Here is a 20054-nt window from a genome sequence, read left to right as displayed (position 1 = left end):
AGCAGCTCATCCGTGAACGCTTTGCTGCCTGAAGGCTCAGCAGTAACTATTCCACATGGACCTTGTTTACTGTTTGGACCTGTTCCGTAATGTTGTGTTGCATTAATGGAACAAATGATGGAACTGATTCAAATATAATTTCAAATATATTTTATTCAAAAATTTAACAAACATTTCTTTGTACTTAACTTAAATTTAATAAAAAATATTCTTGCATCAAACTTTAAAGTTTTTAGTTAAGATCACTTACTAACTTTTAAATTTGTAAATTTACATAACTTACAAAAAACTTTTAATTTGAGAACAGCAGTTACAACAGTAACAACAATAATAACAAGAAGAACAACAACAGCAGCAAAGAAAAGCTGCACCCATCTCTCCTCCACCTTATTCTAAGACCGTCCGCAGGGATGGTGGTGACTCCACCACCCCTGCCCACAGGCGGTGGCGCAGTGCTTCTCGGGTTGGTACCAAGCTTATTCTTTCTAACATCTCGGGTAATGCGCATCTGTTGATTGTGGTGCCGGGGGTGGGGGAGGTCGGGGGTGGGCAGGTGGCAATGTGGAGGGGCCAGCTTGGGGCTCTTCAGAGACTGGTGTGGGATTGGAGTGGGAGTGGCTGTTGTTTCTGTCAATGGGCGCGGGGTCGGGGCGTGTTCCCTTATTGCAGCAGCTAACTCCAGAATTCCCTCTCTCATGTGCCCTGACAGTGTTTCAACTACCTCTAACATTCCCTCCCTCATGTTCGCCGACAGTGTCTCGCCTACCTGTGACATGCCGTCTCTCATGTTGAGGAAAAGTGTGTCAACTACCTGCAACATTCCCTCCCTCATGTTCACTGACTGCGCATTAGTTACCTGTGACATTCCTTCCCTCAGGTGCACTGACATGGTTTCAGCTGACTGAGGTATTCCCTCCCTCATATTTCGAGACAGTGTTTCCATTTCTCGTGAGAGTGTTGTTACTTCTCCCGACAGTCCCAATATCTCAAAACCCACCCCACTGATGGTGTCCAGGAGTGATCGCGTAAGGTCAATGCTCTCTACACACATTGCCATCATGCGAACCACAACTGTTAGATCCTGCAACTCAGGAGAGCGCTGTCGAGCTCTCCTTCCCCTCCTCACCCTGGGTGTGGCTCACTGCACCCAACTGGGACCCGCAGCCTCGGATGGTGGGGCCCTGTGTGCCTCACTGCACCCCACCACTGGGATGCGTAGCCTCGGACGGTGGGGCCCTGGGTGTGCCTTGCTGCACGCCACTGGAATCCCCAGCCTCGGACAGGAAGCCATGGAATAGAAACATAGAAACATAGAAAATAGGTGCAGGAGTAGACAATTCGGCCCTTCGAGCTTGCACCACCATTCAATAAGATCATGGCTGATCATTCACCTCAGTACCCCTTTCCTGCTTTCTCTCCATACCCTTTGATCCCTTTAGCTGTAAGGGCCATAGCTAACTCCCTCTTGAATATATCCAATGAACTGGCATCAACAATTCTCTGCGGTAGGGAATTCCACAGGTTAACAATTTTCTGAGTGAAGAAGTTTCAGCTCATTTCAGTACTAAATGGCTTACCCCTTATCCTTAGACTGTGTCCCCTGGTTCTGGACTTCCCCAACATCGGGAATATTCTTTCTGCATCTAACCTGTCCAGTTCCATCAGAATTTTATATGTTTCGATGAGATCCCCTCTCATCCTTCTAAACTCCAGAGAATTAAGGCCCAGTTGATCCAGTCTCTCCTCATATGTCAGTCCAGCCATCCCAGGAATCAGTCTGGTGAACCTTCGCTGCACTCCCTCAATAGCAAGAATGTCCTTATGTCCTTCCTCAGATTAGGAGACCAAAACTGAACACAATATTTCAGGTGAGGCCTCACCAAGGTCCTGTATAACTGCAGTAAGACCTCCCTGCTCCTATACTCAAAACCCCTAGCTATGAAAGCCAACATACCATTTGCCTTCTTCACCGCCCACTGTACCTGCATGCCAACTTTCAATGACTGATGTACCATGTCCCACCAACACTCAAACCACTAGTCAGGGAAGGGGCTAGCACCTCAATGGGCAGCACCTGCACCTCCTCCAAAGTCAGTAAAACAGCGGTGGGCTTCATCCATCCCCTCTCACTCACCCTCCCCCTTCTGCTCACCCCCAAGCTCTTGGTCTGGAAGGTGGAACTGGAAGATGTCCTCCTCTTCAGGCTTGCCCTCGTCTGAATATTCTTCTGCATCGTCAGAGTTGGCCTCAAGTTCTGCAAAATATAACAGAACAGACAAGTGGTTAACAACAGAGGAGGGCGCAGGGTGGGTGGCATGAGTAGGCTCACACAGTGCAGGCAGCAGGCTCATTTGAAGGACCATGATGAATGATAGCACATTGCATCAACCGAAGCGTAGCAGACGGAGACATCCCCAGAAACCAAAGCATGACTAGCTCGCGCAGTACTTAACATTTAGCAAAGCCAGACTGTAATTTGCAGGACTTACCCTTTCCCTCGTGTGTGGGCCCAGCTTGTGCAGTGGTGATTGTTTTTCTCCAGACAGGACCCATCAAAGCACCAACCCTCTCTTCCAAGGGTGTCAGTGGGTGCAAATTTGCTGGGATTCATAGAAACATAGAAACATAGAAAATAGGTGCAGGAGTAGGCCATTCAGCCCTTCTAGCCTGCACCGCCATTCAATGAGTTCATGGCTGAACATGCAACTTCAGTACCCCATTCCTGCTTTCTCACCATACCCCTTGATTCCCCTAGTAGTAAGGACTTCATCTAACTCCTTTTTGAATATATTTAGTGAATTGGCCTCAACAACTTTCTGTGGTAGAGAATTCCACAGGTTCACCACTCTCTGGGTGAAGAAGTTTCTCCTCATCTCGGTCCTAAATGGCTTACCCCTTATCCTTAGACTGTGACTCCTGGTTCTGGACTTCCCCAACATTGGGAACATTCTTCCTGCATCTAACCTGTCTCAACCCATCAGAATTTTAAATGTTTCTATGAGATCCCCTCTCATTCTTCTGAACTCCAGTGAATACAAGCCCAGTTGATCCAGTCTTTCTTGATAGGTCAGTCCCACCATCCCCGGAATCAGTCTGGTGAACCTTCGCTGCACTCCCTCAATAGCAAGAATGTCCTTCCTCAGGTTAGGAGACCAAAACTGTACACAATACTCCAGGTGTGGCCTCACCAAGGCCCTGTACAACTGTAACAACACCTCCCTGCCCCTGTACTCAAATCCCCTCGCTATGAAGGCCAACATGCCATTTGCATTCTTAACCGCCTGCTGTACCTGCATGCCAACCTTCAATGACTGATGTACCATGACACCCAGGTCTCGTTGCACCTCCCCTTTTCCTAATCTGTCACCATTCAGATAATAGTCTGTCTCTCTGTTTTTACCACCAAAGTGGATAACCTCACATTTATCCACATTATACTTCATCTGCCATACATTTGCCCACTCACCTAACCTATCCAAGTCGCTCTGCAGCCTCATAGCGTCCTCCTCACAGCTCACACTGCCACCCAACTTAGTGTCATCCGCAAATTTGGAGATACTACATTTAATCCCCTCGTCTAAATTATTTATGTACAGTGTAAACAGCTGGGGCCCCAGCACAGAACCTTGCGGTACCCCACTAGTCACTGCCTGCCATTCTGAAAAGTACCCATTTACTCCTACTCTTTGCTTCCTGTCTGACAACCAGTTCTCAATCCATGTCAGCACACTACCCCCAATCCCATGTGCTTTAACTTTGCACATTAATCTCTTGTGTGGGACCTTGTCGAAAGCCTTCTGAAAGTCCAAATATACCACATGAACTGATTCTCCCTTGTCCACTCTACTGGAAACATCCTCAAAAAATTCCAGATTTGTCAAGCATGATTTCCCTTTCACAAATCCATGCTGACTTGGACCTATCATGTCACCTTTTTCCAAATGCGCTGCTATGACATCCTTAATAATTCATTCCATCATTTTACCCACTACCGATGTCAGGCTGACCGGTCTATAATTCCCTGTTTCCTCTCCTTCCTTTTTTAAAAAGTGGGGTTACATTGGCTACCCTCCACTCGATAGGAACTGATCCAGAGTCAATGGAATGTTGGAAAATGACCGTCAATGCATCCGCTATTTCCAAGGCCACCTCCTTAAGTACTGTGGGATGCAGTCCATCAGGCCCTGGGCATTTATCGGCCTTCAATCCCATCAATTTCCCCAGCACAATTTCCCGACTAATAAGGATTTCCCTCAGTTCCTCCTCCTTACTAGACCCTCTGACCCCTTTTATATCCGGAAGGTTGTTTGTGTCCTCCTTAGTGAAGACCGAACCAAAGTAATTGTTCAATTGGTCCGTCATTTCTTTGTTCCCCTGATTCTGACTGCAGGGGACCTACGTTTGTCTTTACTAACCTTTTTCTCTTTACATATCTATAGAAACTTTTGCAATCTGTCTTAATGTTCCCTGCAAGCTTCTTCTCGAACTCCATTTTCCCTGCCCTAATCAGACCCTTTGTCCTCCTTGCTAAGTTCTAATTTTCTCCCAATCGCCAGGTTCGCTGCTATTTCTGGCCAATTTATATGCCACTTCCTTGGCTTTAATACTATCTCTGATTTCCCTTGATAGCCACGGTTGAGCCACCTTCCCTTTTTTATTTTTACGCCAGACAGGAATGTACAATTGTTGTAGTTCATCCATGCGGTCTCTAAATGTCTGGCATTGCCCATCCCTTAAGTATCATTCGCCAATCTATCCTAGCCAATTCACGCCTCATACCTTCAAAGTTAGCCTTCTTTAAGTTCTGGACCATGGTCTCTGAATTAACTGTTTCATTCTCCATCCTAATGCAGAATTCCACCATATTATGGGCACTCTACCCCAAGGGGCCTCGCACAATGGTATTGCTAATTAATCCTCTCTCATTACACAACACCCAGTCTAAGATGGCCTCCCCCCTAGTTGGTTCCTCGACATATTGGTCTAGAAAACCATCCCTTATGCACTCCAGGAAATCCTCCTCCACCGTATTGCTTCCAGTTTGGTTAGCCCAATCTATGTGCATATTAAAGTCACCCATTATAACTGCTGCACCCTTATTGCATGCACCCCTAATTTCCTGTTTGATGCCCTCCCCAACATCACTACTACTGTTTGGAGGTCTGTACACAACTCCCACTAATGTTTTTTGCCCTTTGGTGTTCTGCAGCTCTACCCATATAGATTCAACATCATCCAAGCTAATGTCCTTCCTAACTATTGCATTAATCTCCTCTTTAACCAGCAATGCTACCCCACCTCCTTTTCCTTTTATTCTATCCTTCCTGAATGTTGAATACCCCTGGATGTTGAGTTCCCAGCCCTGATCATCCTGGAGCCACGTCTCTGTAATCCCAATCACATCATATTTGTTAACATCTATTTGCACAGTTAATTCATCCACCTTATTACGGATACTCCTTGCATTAAGACACAAAGCCTTCAGGCTTGTTTTTTTTAACACCCTTTGTCCTTTTAGAATTTTGCTGTACAGTGGCCCTTTTTCTTTGCCTTGGGTTTCTCTGCCCTCCACTTTTCCTCATCTCCTTTCTGTCTTTTGCTTTTGTCTCCTTTTTGTTTCCCTCTGTCTCCCTGCATTGATTCCCAGGCCCCTGCCATATTAGTTTAACTCCTCCCCAACCGCACTAGCAAACACTCCCCCGAGGACATTGGTTCTGGTCCTGCCCAGGTGCAGACCGTCCGGTTTGTACTGGTCCCACCTCCCCCAGAACCGGTTCCAATGCCCCAGGAATTTGAATCCCTCCCTGCTGCACCACTGCTCAAGCCATGTATTCATCAGAGCTACCCTGTGATTCCTACTCTGACTAGCACGTGGCACTGGTAGCAATCCCGAGATTACTACTTTTGAGGTCCTACTTTTTAATTTAGCTTCTAGCTCCTTAAATTTGTTTCGTAGGACCTCATCCCTTTTTTTACCTATGTCTTTGGCACCAATGTGCACCACGACAACTGGCTGTTCTCCCTCCCTTTTTAGTATGTCCTGCACCCGCTCCGAGGCATCCTTGACCCTTGCACCAGGGAGGCAACATACCATCCTGGAGTCTCGGTTGCGGCCGCAGAAACACCAATCTATTCCCCTTACTATTGAATCCCCTATCACTATTGCTCTCCCACTCTTTTTCCTGCCCTCCTGTGCAACAGAGCCAGCCACGGTGCCATGAACTTGGCTGCTGCTGCCCTTCCCTGATGAGTCATCTCCCTCAACAGTACTCAAAGCAGTGTATCTGTTTTGCAGGGGGATGACCACAGGGGACCCCTGCACTACCTTCCTTGCACTGCTCTTCCTGCTGGTCTTCCATTCCCTAGCTGGCTGTGGACCCTTTACCTGCGGTATGACCAACTCGCTACACGTGCTACTCACGTCATTCTCAGCATCGTGGATGCTCCAGAGTGAATTCACCCTTAGCTCCAACTCCGCAACGTGGTCAGTCAGGAGCTGGAGGCGGATACACATCCCGCACACGTAGTCGTCAGGGACACTGGAGTCGTCCCTGAGTTCCCACATGGTACAGGAGGAGCATAACACGTGACAGAGCTCTCCTGCCATGACTTAACCCTTCGATAGGCAACAACAATGCTAAAGTTTACTCACTGTTATAGAAGAGAAAAAAGAAAAACTACTCACCAATCACCAGCCAATCACTTACCCCCTTGGCTGTGACGTCACCTCTGTTTCTTTCTACTTCTTTTTTGCCTTCTCCCTGTAGCCGCACAAGTACGCCTTTTATAGGCCTCTCCACGCACCTCCGACGCTGCTCCCGACTGCCGCCGACGCTGGGCCCAGGACTCCCTGCTGTGCCTTTTATAGGCCTCTCCACGCACCTATGATGCTGCTCCTGACTGCCTCCTGTTCGAGTTCTTTCTCGTTTGTTGTGTGCCACTTTTCGCTGCAAAGATGAAAATATAACTTTTTAGAGAGGGTGTCTTTCTGCTGAGTGGGACATATACAACTGGTCACATTTACAATTGCAATTCCATTAAAAAAATGAAAATATTACACAAACTACCTATTGACCAAGGTCCTGCCACTTCTTTTTACACTGGCCTCCAGACCTCGGGCAGGTCACCATTGCACAGTAATCTTCTGCAAGTTGGTTCCAGCATTTCTTCACTTCTTTGGGTGGAACTTTTATGTGACCCCTGCTGGTGTTCAGCTCCTGCCATCTGGCCTCAATCACAGTAACTAGTGCCTCCACTTCATCCTGTGAGAAATTCTTGGTCCTGGCTCCGCTTTGCATCTTTTATTGCAGCTCCGATTTTTCCAATGATAATTAAAGTTCTCACACAGCACTCAATATTCTCACACACACAACTGGCTCTTTAAAAAAGGCCGATTGCAGACCAGGTGCTGTATTGCGCATGCGCGCCCATAGGAATCACGTCAAAAATGTCCTTTTTTTTCGAGCATGCGCAGAAGGAGCAACTTCATTTTTTCAGCGCAGACGGTAGGCTCCGCCCCCCGAGGCTACTGGACAGGCTGTGCGGCGCCAATACTGAAAAATAGAGCGGGGAAACTTGGAGTAGTTCTGGCCTAGAAAAATGGGCGTAACTCTGGCAATACGCCAAAAAACGGCTTTGGGCAAAATTGAGCCCTTGTGTGTGTATTTGTCTGTATGTATATCAAGTATGGAAAGGATTGGTCTTGATTATGATGCCTTCAATATTCATCTAATCTGCTGACTTTCCATCTAGGTTCAAACATAAGAATGGATCCTTGGTCAAGGCACTAGTTAGGCTGCTGGTACCCATGCATCTTGTGTGAGAAGAGAAGCAAGCGGGAGAAACAAATCAAAGAGCGAGGATGTGACATTTTACGGGAAAAAAACATAATTAGGCCATAAAAATATATGTAGCAATATATTTTGCTCTTTAATAATTTGAACTTAAAGGGGAACATTGGTATGGCTCCAATTGCTGACATGTAAACCCTGTCTCTGCTAAACTTACTATAAATCTCAGCAGGAAAATTATTCAAAAATAAAATGAAACATTTATTGCCTATATCAGATTTCATAAAGACAGAAGCTATCAAATCTGGTGAGGGCGAAATTGACCTGGGGATGGATCATTTATCACCCGGCCCAGAAGTTCCGCTCCCGGCGCATAATTCGGCCCTTCTGCCCCTCAACAGAGGCAGAGTGTTATTGGAGGTGCTCCGCGTCCGTTGAGGGGTGCTCCCGGGGTGGTAGTACCGTGCTGATTGCAGCACTGTACTCAGGAGCCCGGTGCCCCATCGGCAACGTCAGCACTACGCAGATGCTCCATGTAGTGCTGATGCGGCAGAATGCCACTCCCCTTCAGTTAAAGGGGAGGGCTGCTGCGCGCTCTGCAGTCCCATTGGCGGCTGCCACTGAGCCTCCAGGGACGCCCTCGACTGGGCCAGCAGCCCGGCACCCGTAACGCAGTGCTGAGCTGCAGGATGGAGGTCCAGCCGGGCCGACTGAAGAGTCGCTGACAGAAAAATATGGTGGCCCACGGCGCAAACAGCCTTCCATTTATGGGGTGCCCCGGTGGCAGTGACATCGGCTGGCTCCATCCTCGCCACCGGCAGGGCAATTACCCCCATGGGGCCCAAAGTGTTCGGGGCAGATCAGGGCGATGACATCATTACCGTACCTGCGCCAGCCTGGGGTGCAAATCGCAGGGCGGGGCATGGTGCTAACGACATAATGCCCCCCAAAGGAGGCACTAATGGAGCTATAAATAAGGGCAATTTCACCCACTGAGGATCTAAGAGCCCTTCCATGTTGTAAGTGCTGGATTAAAGCAATAGATTCTAGGAACCTTCAGCAACAAATTACTATAAGCTTGATTTTAAATCCTATCATAGGGTAGTTATGGTTTCCTTTTAAAGCAGCTCTTGCTCATAAACGTAGCACAATTAATATTCTCCAAAGCTGTAGTGGTCTTTATAAATAACATTTTGGACTTTGAATTTTATCTGTTTGGTTTGTACTTTAGAATTTTCATGTTGCAAAATTAAAGTTTAGTCACTTTTCTTCCCTTAGTCTTGAACTATAAACAGTAACCCTGCAAATCTCAAGAATAGATCACAGCTTTCATTTTGGAGATGATTTTGTTGGGCCTCTCCACCATTTGTTTGACTCCACTGCGGAGGTGACGAATGAAGAGAATTATCATCGGTAGCTTGAGTGTATCAAAACTAATGCAAATCCCAACTGTTGTGCCACTCTATTAGCAGAATTCACTTCAAATGATTATAAGTGTTAGGAAGACTTTGCTCACTGCAACCAATCCATCAAGTGAATAATTAACAAGGATATGTGGTCTAAGTTAAAAATGTAAACATTTTGCATGTGGGAGTTAAACAGTGATGACACTCTTTTCAATCTTGATGTCCTGAACCATGACTCTGGCCTTTTCACCTAGGTTTGTGGAAACCATCAATATCCCAGAGAACTTTAGGTATTGTGTCTGCATTGTAATCACTGAGGTAGTGACGTAGCGACCTCATTAGTGAAGTCTTTGGGATGTAGAAAAGAACAGCTGTGGTTTTCCCTTTTATCAATAGTCTCTGAATGACGACAAGATTGCAATATGTGCTCAGAGGAAGCAGACTGGACAGCTGGGTAATGGCTCGTGTGCTGTTTATCGAGAACAGCTGAATATTTTTGTGAGTCATTGGGAACAATGAGTGGGTGGGAAACTATCCTAGCATGATAGAAATCCACGTGTTTGCCTGAGCTACACTGTTAAAGCAGCTGGTTTGCTTTTTATTGAAAGGTCAGTTATTGCTTTAGAGCAGAGATCTAATCTATATTCAAGAATAAGCCTTTTGAAGTGCTTTTATAGGAAATATACTTGGCTATTGGGAAATGAGATGATAAGGAACACTAAGAAAACAGGAATGTGATGAGCATATTTGGTTTGCTCTTCTCGAATTATGCATCTTTTCAAAATAACGTTTGTTCTCTAAGATCTTTAGAGATTATAAACAAAGTAAAAATGATGCACAATTTGACTTAAGGGAGAGAAATGCGCATCATTTGCGGCTTCCGTTAGTGCCTTGTGGGGGACAGTAATGGGGTGCTAATGGGTTACCGACTGGGCCGCACTCCGCTCGCGGGGCGAAAAGGGGAGGTGTGCGCGCCATTTTTTTTTCCCGGCCAACTTACCGGTCCGGCCTTTCATTGTCTATTTCGTGGTTGAGCCTCTACTCATTGGAATTCAGAAGAATGAGAGGTGATCTTATCAAAACGTATAAGATTATGAAGGGGCTTGACAAGGTGGATGCAGAGAGGATGTTTCCACTGATAGGGGAGACTAGAGCTAGGGGACTTAATCTTCGAATAAGGGACCGGCCATTTAAAACTGAGATGAGGAGAAATTTCTTCTCTAAGAGGGTTGTAAATCTGTGGAATTCGCTGCCTCAGAGAGCTGTGGAAGCTGGATCATTGAATAAATTTAAGACAGAGATGGACAGTTTCTTAACCGATAAGGGAATAAGGTGTTATGGGAAGCGGGCAGGAAAGTGGACTGAGTCTATGATCGGATTGGCCATGATCATATTAAATGGCGGAGCAGGCTCGAGGGGACCATATGGTCTACTCCTGCTCCTATTTCTTATGTGAGATCCATGCTGCGATGGTGCAGCCAGGCGTTCCGCTTTTGTGCCGGGCTACGAACACAGCACCCCACAACTCCGATGACATAGTTGATGCCCCTCGCCCCTTTAACGGAAGGGGAGGACCCTGTGCTTGCGCCAGCGCTACATGGAGAGGTCGCGCAGCGCTGGAAAATTCGCACGCTTACCGTCTCGGTCCCGCCCCCGCCAGGAAGTGGAGTGCCCAACATTGCGCTCCACTTCCTCTCGGGAACTCCAATTTCACAGCCAGGGCAGGACTTCCGTGCCAGGTGCACGAAGTCCCGCCACGCTTTGGTTACCGCTACCAAAAGAGCGTTACCGAATTTCAACCCCTTAAAGTTTTTTTCCCCCTTGTGATTTTCTCCTTGCCGCTACTCCTTTTGAAGGAGACATTTCATGCTAAGTTGGTGTTCTAGTACAGGCTAAGCTTCTGGTATGTGACTGTTCCTCATATCATAGTAGGAGTAGCACATGTGTGGAATATTTGCCTTCAGAATCTATCACAACCAAGCCTTGAGTCAACACATGCACACTGTAATTAAAGCAGTACAGTATCTCTGTCCTGTATACAATAGGGAAAAATGTCTGTATTGTGTTTTATATGACTTTTGATAGACAGAGTAAATGTGAATTAAATATTTGGCTTCAACTAGCCGTAATTGAAAGAGTTCATCTGTCTCTATCAGGATAGCAGTGTCCAGATAAGTGCAGAGTTTCAATGAGAAGTCGCTTTCTTTATAAGCATCACTGCCACGGAATCTATTTAGGTCAAAGTTTGCTTAGTGGTTGAGCAATCATTTTTAATTGGAGAAGTAGATAGAAGTCCTAATGGTTGATGCATCAGAGGATATAGCTGAGATAAAGATATTTAATATGCCAATGTTAAAATTTTTCCTTGAAAGGCTTCTTTTTTTTTTAAAGTTCACTTTCAGTTCAGCTTGGGCCTATGTGGTGGGTGCGCATGTTACCTTACCCATGTACAAGCATGCATTGGGAGCACCATTTCTTCCAAAAGTCTTGTAGATTATTGGACTGTGCAAAATATGTTCTGAAGGAAATATTTTAGCCCCTGTTTCTATCAATATTGTTTTCTAAGTATTTATGCCATCAGTATCTTGCTGAGTCTAACTGCTTTTATATAGTATTTTATAAATAAAAAAGAAAGACTTGGATTTATATAGTGCCTTTCACAACTCATCATCATCATCATAGGCAGTCCCTCGGAATCGAGGAAGACTTGCTTCCACTCCGAAGATCCTACAAATCCACTGGAGGACAGACGCACCAACGTTAGCGTCCTCGACCAGGCCAACATTCCCAGCATTGAAGCAATGACCACAGTTGATCAGCTCCACTGGGCAGGCCACATTGTTCGCATGCCAGACACGAGGCTCCCAAAACAAGTGCTCTACTCGGAACTCCTTCATGGCAAACGAGCCAAAGGTGGACAGAGGAAATGTTACAAGGACACCCTCAAAGCCTCCCTGATAAAGTGCAACATCCCTACCGACACCTGTGAGTCCTTGGCCAAAGACTGCCATAAGTGGAGAAAATGAGTTCTTAGGTGGCTGAACAGTCCAATACGAGAGCTACAGTCTCTGTCACAGGTGGGACAGATAGTCGTTGCGGGAAGGGTGGGTGGGACTGGTTTGCCGCACGCTCTTTCCACTGCCTGCGCTTGATTTCTGCATGCTCTTGGCGATGAGACTTGAGGTGCTCAGCGTCCTCCAGGATACACTTCCTCCACTTATGGCAGTCTTTGGCCAAGGACTCACAGGTGTCGGTAGGGATGTTGCACTTTATCAGGGAGGCTTTGAGGGTGTCCTTGTAACATTTCCTCTGTCCACCTTTGGCTCGTTTGCCATGAAGGAGTTCCGAGTAGAGCACTTGTTTTGGGAGCCTCGTGTCTGGCATGAGAACAATGTGGCCTGCCCAGTGGAGCTGATCAACTGTGGTCATTGCTTCAATGCTGGGAATGTTGGCCTGGTCGAGGACGCTAACGTTGGTGCGTCTGTCCTCCAGTGGATTTGTAGGATCTTCGGAGACATCATTGGTGGTATTTCTCCAGTGCCTTGAGGTGTCTACTGTACATGGTCCATGTACAGTATCGGATGTCTCAAAGCGCTTTACAGCCAATGAAGTACTTTGGAGAGTAGCCAGTGTTGTAATGTAGGAAATGTCGCAGCCAATTTGCGCACAAGCAAGCTCTCACAAATAGCAATGTGATAATGATCAGAAAATCTGTTTTTGTTGTGTTCATTGAGGGATAAATATTGGCCAGGACATCAGGCATAACTCCACTGCTCTTCTTCGAAATAGTGCTATGGGATCTTTTACATCCACTTGAGAGAGCAGACGGAGCCTCGGATTAATGTCTCATCTGAAAGCCGGCATCTCTGACAGTTCAACCCTCCCTCGGCATTGCACTGGAGTGTCAGCCTAGATTTTTTAATGTGCTCAAGTCCCTGGAGTGGGACGTGAATCCACAACCTTCTGTCTCAGATGCGTGTTTGCTATCAACTGGGCCACAGCTGACACTAATCTAATTACTAGCTTTAGCCTGAATATAATGTTCATAGAATGTAAGATTTACTGTCTTGAGGAGCAAGCAGCAAAGAGTGATTGTCATCTCAAATGATTTGTAATCAAATATCTTGTAATTCAGGGGTAATAGTCAGGCTTCTGACCCACTATCCCACTTATGGCTTATATAGGGCACAGATTTCAGTTCCCTGGAGACTCAGCCTGATTATGAAAACTGCCTATTTGTCCTCAAGATTGTGAGAGAAAGTCTGACCTGTAACGCACATTTCCAGCATAGGTCACCTGAGGGGAACCTTGTACCTCCTCTTTATCCTAGATCTGTCACACCCCAAACACTGTAGCCCAGAATTCCTCGTGTGATTCCTGTTCTGCCACACTTCCAGTGAAGCGATGGTTGCACAACGAGAGCAAACCTGAGGAAATTCTGGATCCATGTCAGCTGTGTCTGACTAATGCAGTCTATGCCAACGATGGAACCTTGGACCATTCTGGTCTGTAAACCTCCTTATCATGTCTGTTTAACTGTTAGGTACGTTTCTAAAATTTTTATGGTTTATATTCTTGGAACAATATTTCGCAGTGTTTCCTGTGAATATTGCTGAATGAAACTCTCAGGAAATTACATTGCAGTCATGAATCCATCAGACCAAACTGCACACTGGAATGATTGGAAGGCAGTAATTTAATCCTGGTGTTTGTTGCATTTGTCAACAGCTCAAATCTCGCTGTTTATGTTATCTGAATTCCTGATTGGTTCAGTCCAGTTAGCCATTATTCTCCATATAAGCCATTCAGTCGGATCACCACTGTGTAATCATGTTAGTTTTTATGGGGTCAAGTTTCAGCCTGAGTTGCTCCAATTTTTTAGAATGGAGAATCTTAGAAATTGCAATTCTCGGCATTTAGTTTGCTCCAGTTCTAGTCAGTTAGAACAGTTTCATTTTGGAACAGATTTTTTTTTCCCAAAAGGGGGCGTGCCCGGCCACTTACGCCTGTTTTGAAAATTTAGGCAGCGAAAACTTACTCCAAACTAACTTAGAATGGAGTAAGTCTAGATTTTTGTACGCTCAGAAAAACCTTGCCTACACTTTAGAAATCAGGCGTAGTTATATAATAAAGAGCCATCCTGAATAAAAAATTATAAACAAAGCAAATTCAAAATAGTGAATATTCCTACCTGTGTGAAGCAACAGCAGTCTACGAGCTGCGGTGCTTTAGGCAGGCCATCCATATATTTAACAGGGGCGCGTCAGTGACTCGACGGCAGCCCAACAACAACAGCAGCAAGCAGCCTTCGAGCTGCGGTGCTTCAGGCAGGCCTTCTTCCATGTAGGAGACAGGGGCGGCGTCAGTGGCTCAACGGCAGCCGAAGACACAGCAAGCAGCCTTCGAGCTGTGAGAGTAACTGACGCCATTCGGCCACGTGATAGGGGCAGTGGCAGTGGATGACGGCGGCCGAAGACACAGCAAGCAGCCTTCGAGCTGCAAGGGAGGCTGAGGCCATTCGGCCACGGGACAGGGAGAGGCAGCCAGATAGCCAGTTTAAAACTTAAATTTGTAATTGCAGAATGGGTGCTGCATTGTCAAAACCATGGATTATGCAATGGTTTTCCAGCAATTCACTGTATAGGAGAAAATTGATTCGAGCTCACCGCACCAGGAACGTCATAGCCCGTAGGCTGATGGGCAGGAGACCTTACCCACGTCGGCAATATCGAGCCAGGTGCTCGTACCTGGACATGAGCGAGGCTGATTGTGTCAAAAGGCTGCGTTTCCGCAGAGAAGTTGTCGTTGAGATCTGTGATATGCTGAGATTTGCAGCCCAGAAGCAGAACGCCAACTCCCTTGTCTGTTGAAGTGAAGGTAACAGCTGCACTTGCCTTCTCTGCCTTAGGATCGTTTCAGGCTACAACTGGAGATGTGTGCACCATCTCTCAACGTGCAATACATGCCTGCGTTTACCAGATCACGGCTGCACTGTATGCACAAAGGAATGACTTCATCAATTTCCCAATGACCGCACAAGCGATCCATGAGAGGGCTGTGGGCTTCTTCAGGATTGCTGGCTTCCCAAAGGTACAGGGCTGCATTGATTGTACCCACAAAGCCTTGCGAGCACCTGTGGAGGATTCCAAGCAGTACAGGAATAGAAAAGGTTTCCACTCCATCAATGTACAGCTCGTGTGTGACGACAAGCAGCGCATCATGTCAGTCGATGCGAGATACCCTGACAGCACCCATGATGCGTTCATCCTACGTGACAGCGTTATATCTGACATGTTTGAGCAGCAGCCAGAAGGGCAGAGCTGGCTACTGGGAGACAAAGGGTACGGCCAGACCACCTGGCTCATAATGCCCCTACGCGTGACACGGACAGAAGCTGACCGTCAATACAACATGGTACACATTGCGATGTGCAGCATCATTGAGAGGACCATTGGCATATTGAAACAGCGTTTCCGATGCCTGGACCATCCTGGAGGCCACTTGCAATACTCTCCTCAGATTGTCAGTCACTTCACTGTTATGTGCTGCATGCTCCATAACTTAGCCATCATGAGGCAGCAGGAGCTGGTAGTGGAACCAGAAGACCCACGTGAGGGTCCAGTGCCTGATGATAGTATTTTGGAAGAGCAGGATGACGATGATCAGGAAAGCATGCAAGTGCCTGATGCTGGAGCACGAGGTTGGAGGAGGGCCGTCCATCGTGCCCCTTTAACGATTGCTCCAGTCCTGCGCCAGCAGCTCATTCGTTAACGCTTCAATTACTGATGCCTGAGGGCTCTGTGACCACTGTTGCGCATAGGCATGTTAATTCTTTGGAGTTGTACATACGTTGTGTTGTATTAATGGAAGATGATTCAGTTTTAATGAAAAAATATTTTATTGAAAAGTTAACATCACTATAATAAAATATTTGTTGTATCAAACTTTACTTTTTAATATGACTCTTGAAGATCACTTAAAAACTTTAAGGTCACTTATAAACTTGTAAAGTTACAGAACAATTTCAATGTGAAAAATCTTACACTCTTAAGATCACTTAAAGTTCAAGATCAATTTTAGGTGCAAAATTAAATAAGTTACAAAAAGTGAGAACATTTACACTATAAGATCACTTAAAAACCCTAAGATCACTTATAAGTTGTAAAGTTACAAAACTTACAAAACAATTTCAATTTGAAAAATGCTATTACAGCTACATCAAAAACAAGAACAAAAGCAACAAAGAAAGCCTGCAACCATCTCTCATCCACATCTCAGTGAATGTTCACTTCTTCAATGGGGTGTCATTTGATTGGCGGTGCTGTGTGCCATTATTGCAACAGCTACCTCCATGATGGCCTGTGCCGTCGCTTGCATGCCCTCCCTGACGGCCTGTGCCGACACTTGCACTCCCTGGACATTCCCTCCCTAAGTTTCCATGTCATTACTGCTATTTCTGCCGTCAGGACCGTCACCTCTTCACCCACTGCACTGACGCTACCGATGAGTGATCGGGTAAGCTCATTGGTCTCCATACCCAATGCCACAACTTGAGCCGCATCTGTTGCATGCTGCATCTCAGGAGAGCATGATTCCAATCTCCTTCTCCTCTGCCTGGGTCTGCCTCGCGGCACCACTGCACTGGGAGGCGCGGGCAGGGACAGTGGGACGCTCGGTGTTCCAAACGGCACCACTACACAGGGAGGCGCGGGCTGGGACGGTGGGACGCTCTGTGTTGCAGACGGCAGTACTAGAGAGAGAGGCACGGGCTGGGACGGTGGGGCGCTCTGTGTTGCAGACGGCAGTACTAGAGAGAGAGGCACGGGCTGGGATGGTGGGAAGCTCTGTGTTCCAGACGGCAGTACTAGAGAGAGAGGCGCGGACTGGGACAGTGGGGCGCTCGGTGTTCCAGACGACAGCAGTGGGGGGTGCGGGCTGCGATGATGGGTGAATGGGTGTAAACTGCTCCACTATATCACCAGCACCACTGGGACCCGCAACATCGGAATCAAAACCATGGAAGGTGGAACCAGAACCTATGCAATGGGTTGAAACTCTGATGCCCCTTAATGGGGGCTCACAAACATTAAGCTCTCCCCTGTAGACATTTCAGTCATCGCCACCATCATCCAGTCTGGATCGTCCACATCTGGTTGTACTGGTTCTTGTTCTGTATCTTCAGGATCCTCAGGGTTGGCAGCATCATCATCATCAACATGCAAAATATATCAGAACAGTCAAATGCTTAACAGCAAGGGAGGGGGCAGAATGGGTAGCATGAGTACTCTCATACATAGCAGGCCAGGCAGCAGGTTGATTTGAAGGGCCATGATGCATTTACAGGACTTACCCTCTTCCTCGCGTGTGGGCCCAGCTTGTGCTGTACTGATTGCTTTTCTCCATGTACGACTCATCATGGCAGCTACCCTTTGTTCCAAGGGTGTCAGTGGATGCAGATTGGGCGTGCCTCCTCCTGTTCGAGTTGCTTCCCTTTTGTTGTGGGCCAATTTCTTCTGCAAAGAGTAAAATATAACTTTTTACAGAGTGTGTCTTTCTGCAGGGTGGGACATACAGATATTCACATTACAATTACGATTACATTAAAAAATGAAAATATTACTTACACTAACTACTTGACCAAGGTCATGCCATTTCTTTTTACACTGGCTTCCAGATCTCATGGTATGCACCACTGCGCAGTAATCTTCTGCAACTTGGTTCCAACGTTTCTTCATTTCTTTAGGTGGCAATTTTATGCAACCTCTGTTGCTGGTATCTAGCTCCTGCCATCTCTGCTCAATGACGTTGACCAATATCTCCACTTCCTCATGTAAGAAATTCTTTGTTCTTGGTGGACGTTGTTTCATTGCTGTATTGAATTGACATTTTTCTTTTTCAAAACACACAGTCCTTAATTTGCATGCACCTACGCAGCACCTGTTCTGAAAGTTTAGCAGTGAAAAGCAGCACTCACTGATTTCAGCAGATGATTTATTCAACAGTGCTGCTAAAAGCATTCCTTCAGACACCAAAAAATCAACAAAATTCAATCCCAAGCCTTTCCAGAGGTCCACGAGACAAATCAGTACTTTTCTTTAAATTCCTTTAAAAATGGCCGAGTGCCAATGTTTCTGGGCTACTGCGCTCCAACGCGCATGCGCAGGGTTGCCGGCACGACATTCCCTCATTTGACTTAGCCCCACCCCCCTCCACTTGCAGAATCGTCGTGACTCTGTGGCTCCGCCCCCCACTGCTGTCTGCGCGCCGCGCCGAGCTCCCAGGGACCAGCAAGGAGCCCGAGAATTACAAGGTAGATTTTTGTCGCGCTTTTAGGCGCGAAAAACGGGCGTCCATGTCGGGGCTGCGCCGTTCTAGGCATGGCCCGAAACTTGACCCCTATGATTCTGTACTTAGCTAAACTAATTTGGCGGGTCCTCTCCCTTGATCTTATCTGGAGCAGTGTTAATTGGTCAATTATCCTTATGCAAGTTGTCAGATGTGGAGTACCCAAATTAAATTCATCTATATTCAGACACTGAGGTCCAAATAATGGCGGGAGGGAGAGGTTTGGCAGCCGGGAAACCCAGAAGTATGGGCTTTCCCGGAGGTTCTGCCGAATTTAACAGCAGAATTTCTTTAAAATGTTTTGAATCCATTTCCTGGCCACAGCCAGCCAGATTGAGAAGAAGGTTGGTTATTGGATGGGTAGGCCTTTGGCACTAGGCAGCAGCCGGAGGTAAGACATCGAGGGAAGGGGAGTCAGAAACCAGACGGGGGAGTCAGAGACTAGGCGGGGGAGTCGGACATCAGCGGGGGAGAGGGGAGTCAAACATCTGGGGTGGGGGAGGGGGAGGCAGTCGGACATCTGGGGGGGTCGGGGAGTCAGACATCATGGAAGGAGTCTGAGATCAAGGGTCGGCCATCGGAGGGAGTTGAGTTGGAGATGGGGGAGGGTCTGAACACGGGGCGTCCAACCACGGGGTGAGGAATGAGTATGATCATGGTGGGGGCTCCAATTGAGGGAGTCCGATCATGAGGATGGAAGCAGGAAAGCTTGGTAGGCTGGGGAGGAAACGCACCTGCTCCTCTTGGCCAACAAGCACTGCTGGAAAGGTAAAAGAAAGACTTACATTTATATATCGCCTTTCACGACCAGCAGACGTCCCAAAGCACTTTGCAACCGATGAAGTATTTTTTGAAGTATAGGCACTGTTGTAATGCAAGAAAAAGCTGCAGCCAATTTGTGTACAGCAAGCTCCCACAAACAGCAATGTGATAATGACCAGCTAATTTGTTTTTAGTGGTGTTGATTGAGGGATAAATATTGGCTAATACACTGGAAGCAGTGCTGTAAAGGTACTTAGCTGTTCCATCCAGTCATTCTCGCCTCTCTTCAGCTGCCGGGTTTTCCGAGGCCCAGGAAACTCAGCTGGCCAATGTTAAAGCAGGGACAGAGAAAAATACTTTAACGACCATCATCATCATCATCATCATCATCATCATCATAGGCAGTCCATCGGAATTGAGGAAAACTTGCTTCCACTCTTAAAATGAGTTCTTAGGTGGCTGTACAGTCCAATACGAGAACCACAGTCCCTGTCACAGGTGGGACAGATAGTCGCTGAGGGAAGGGGTGGGTGGGACTGGTTAGCCGCACGCTCTTTCCGCTGCCTGTGCCTGGTTTCTGCATGCTCTCGGCGATGAGACTCAAGGTGCTCAGCGCCCTTTCGGATGCACTTCCTCCACTAAGGGCGGTCTTTGGCCAGAGATTCCCAGGTGTCAGTGGGGATGTTGCACTTTATCAGGGAGGCTTTGAAGGTCCTTGTAGCATTTCCTCTGCCCACCTTTGGCTCATTTG

This window comes from Pristiophorus japonicus, chromosome 17, assembly GCF_044704955.1.
Source record: "Pristiophorus japonicus isolate sPriJap1 chromosome 17, sPriJap1.hap1, whole genome shotgun sequence".
In the NCBI taxonomy this organism is placed as follows: domain Eukaryota; kingdom Metazoa; phylum Chordata; class Chondrichthyes; family Pristiophoridae; genus Pristiophorus; species Pristiophorus japonicus.
Note: the sequence above shows the minus strand (reverse complement) of the source record.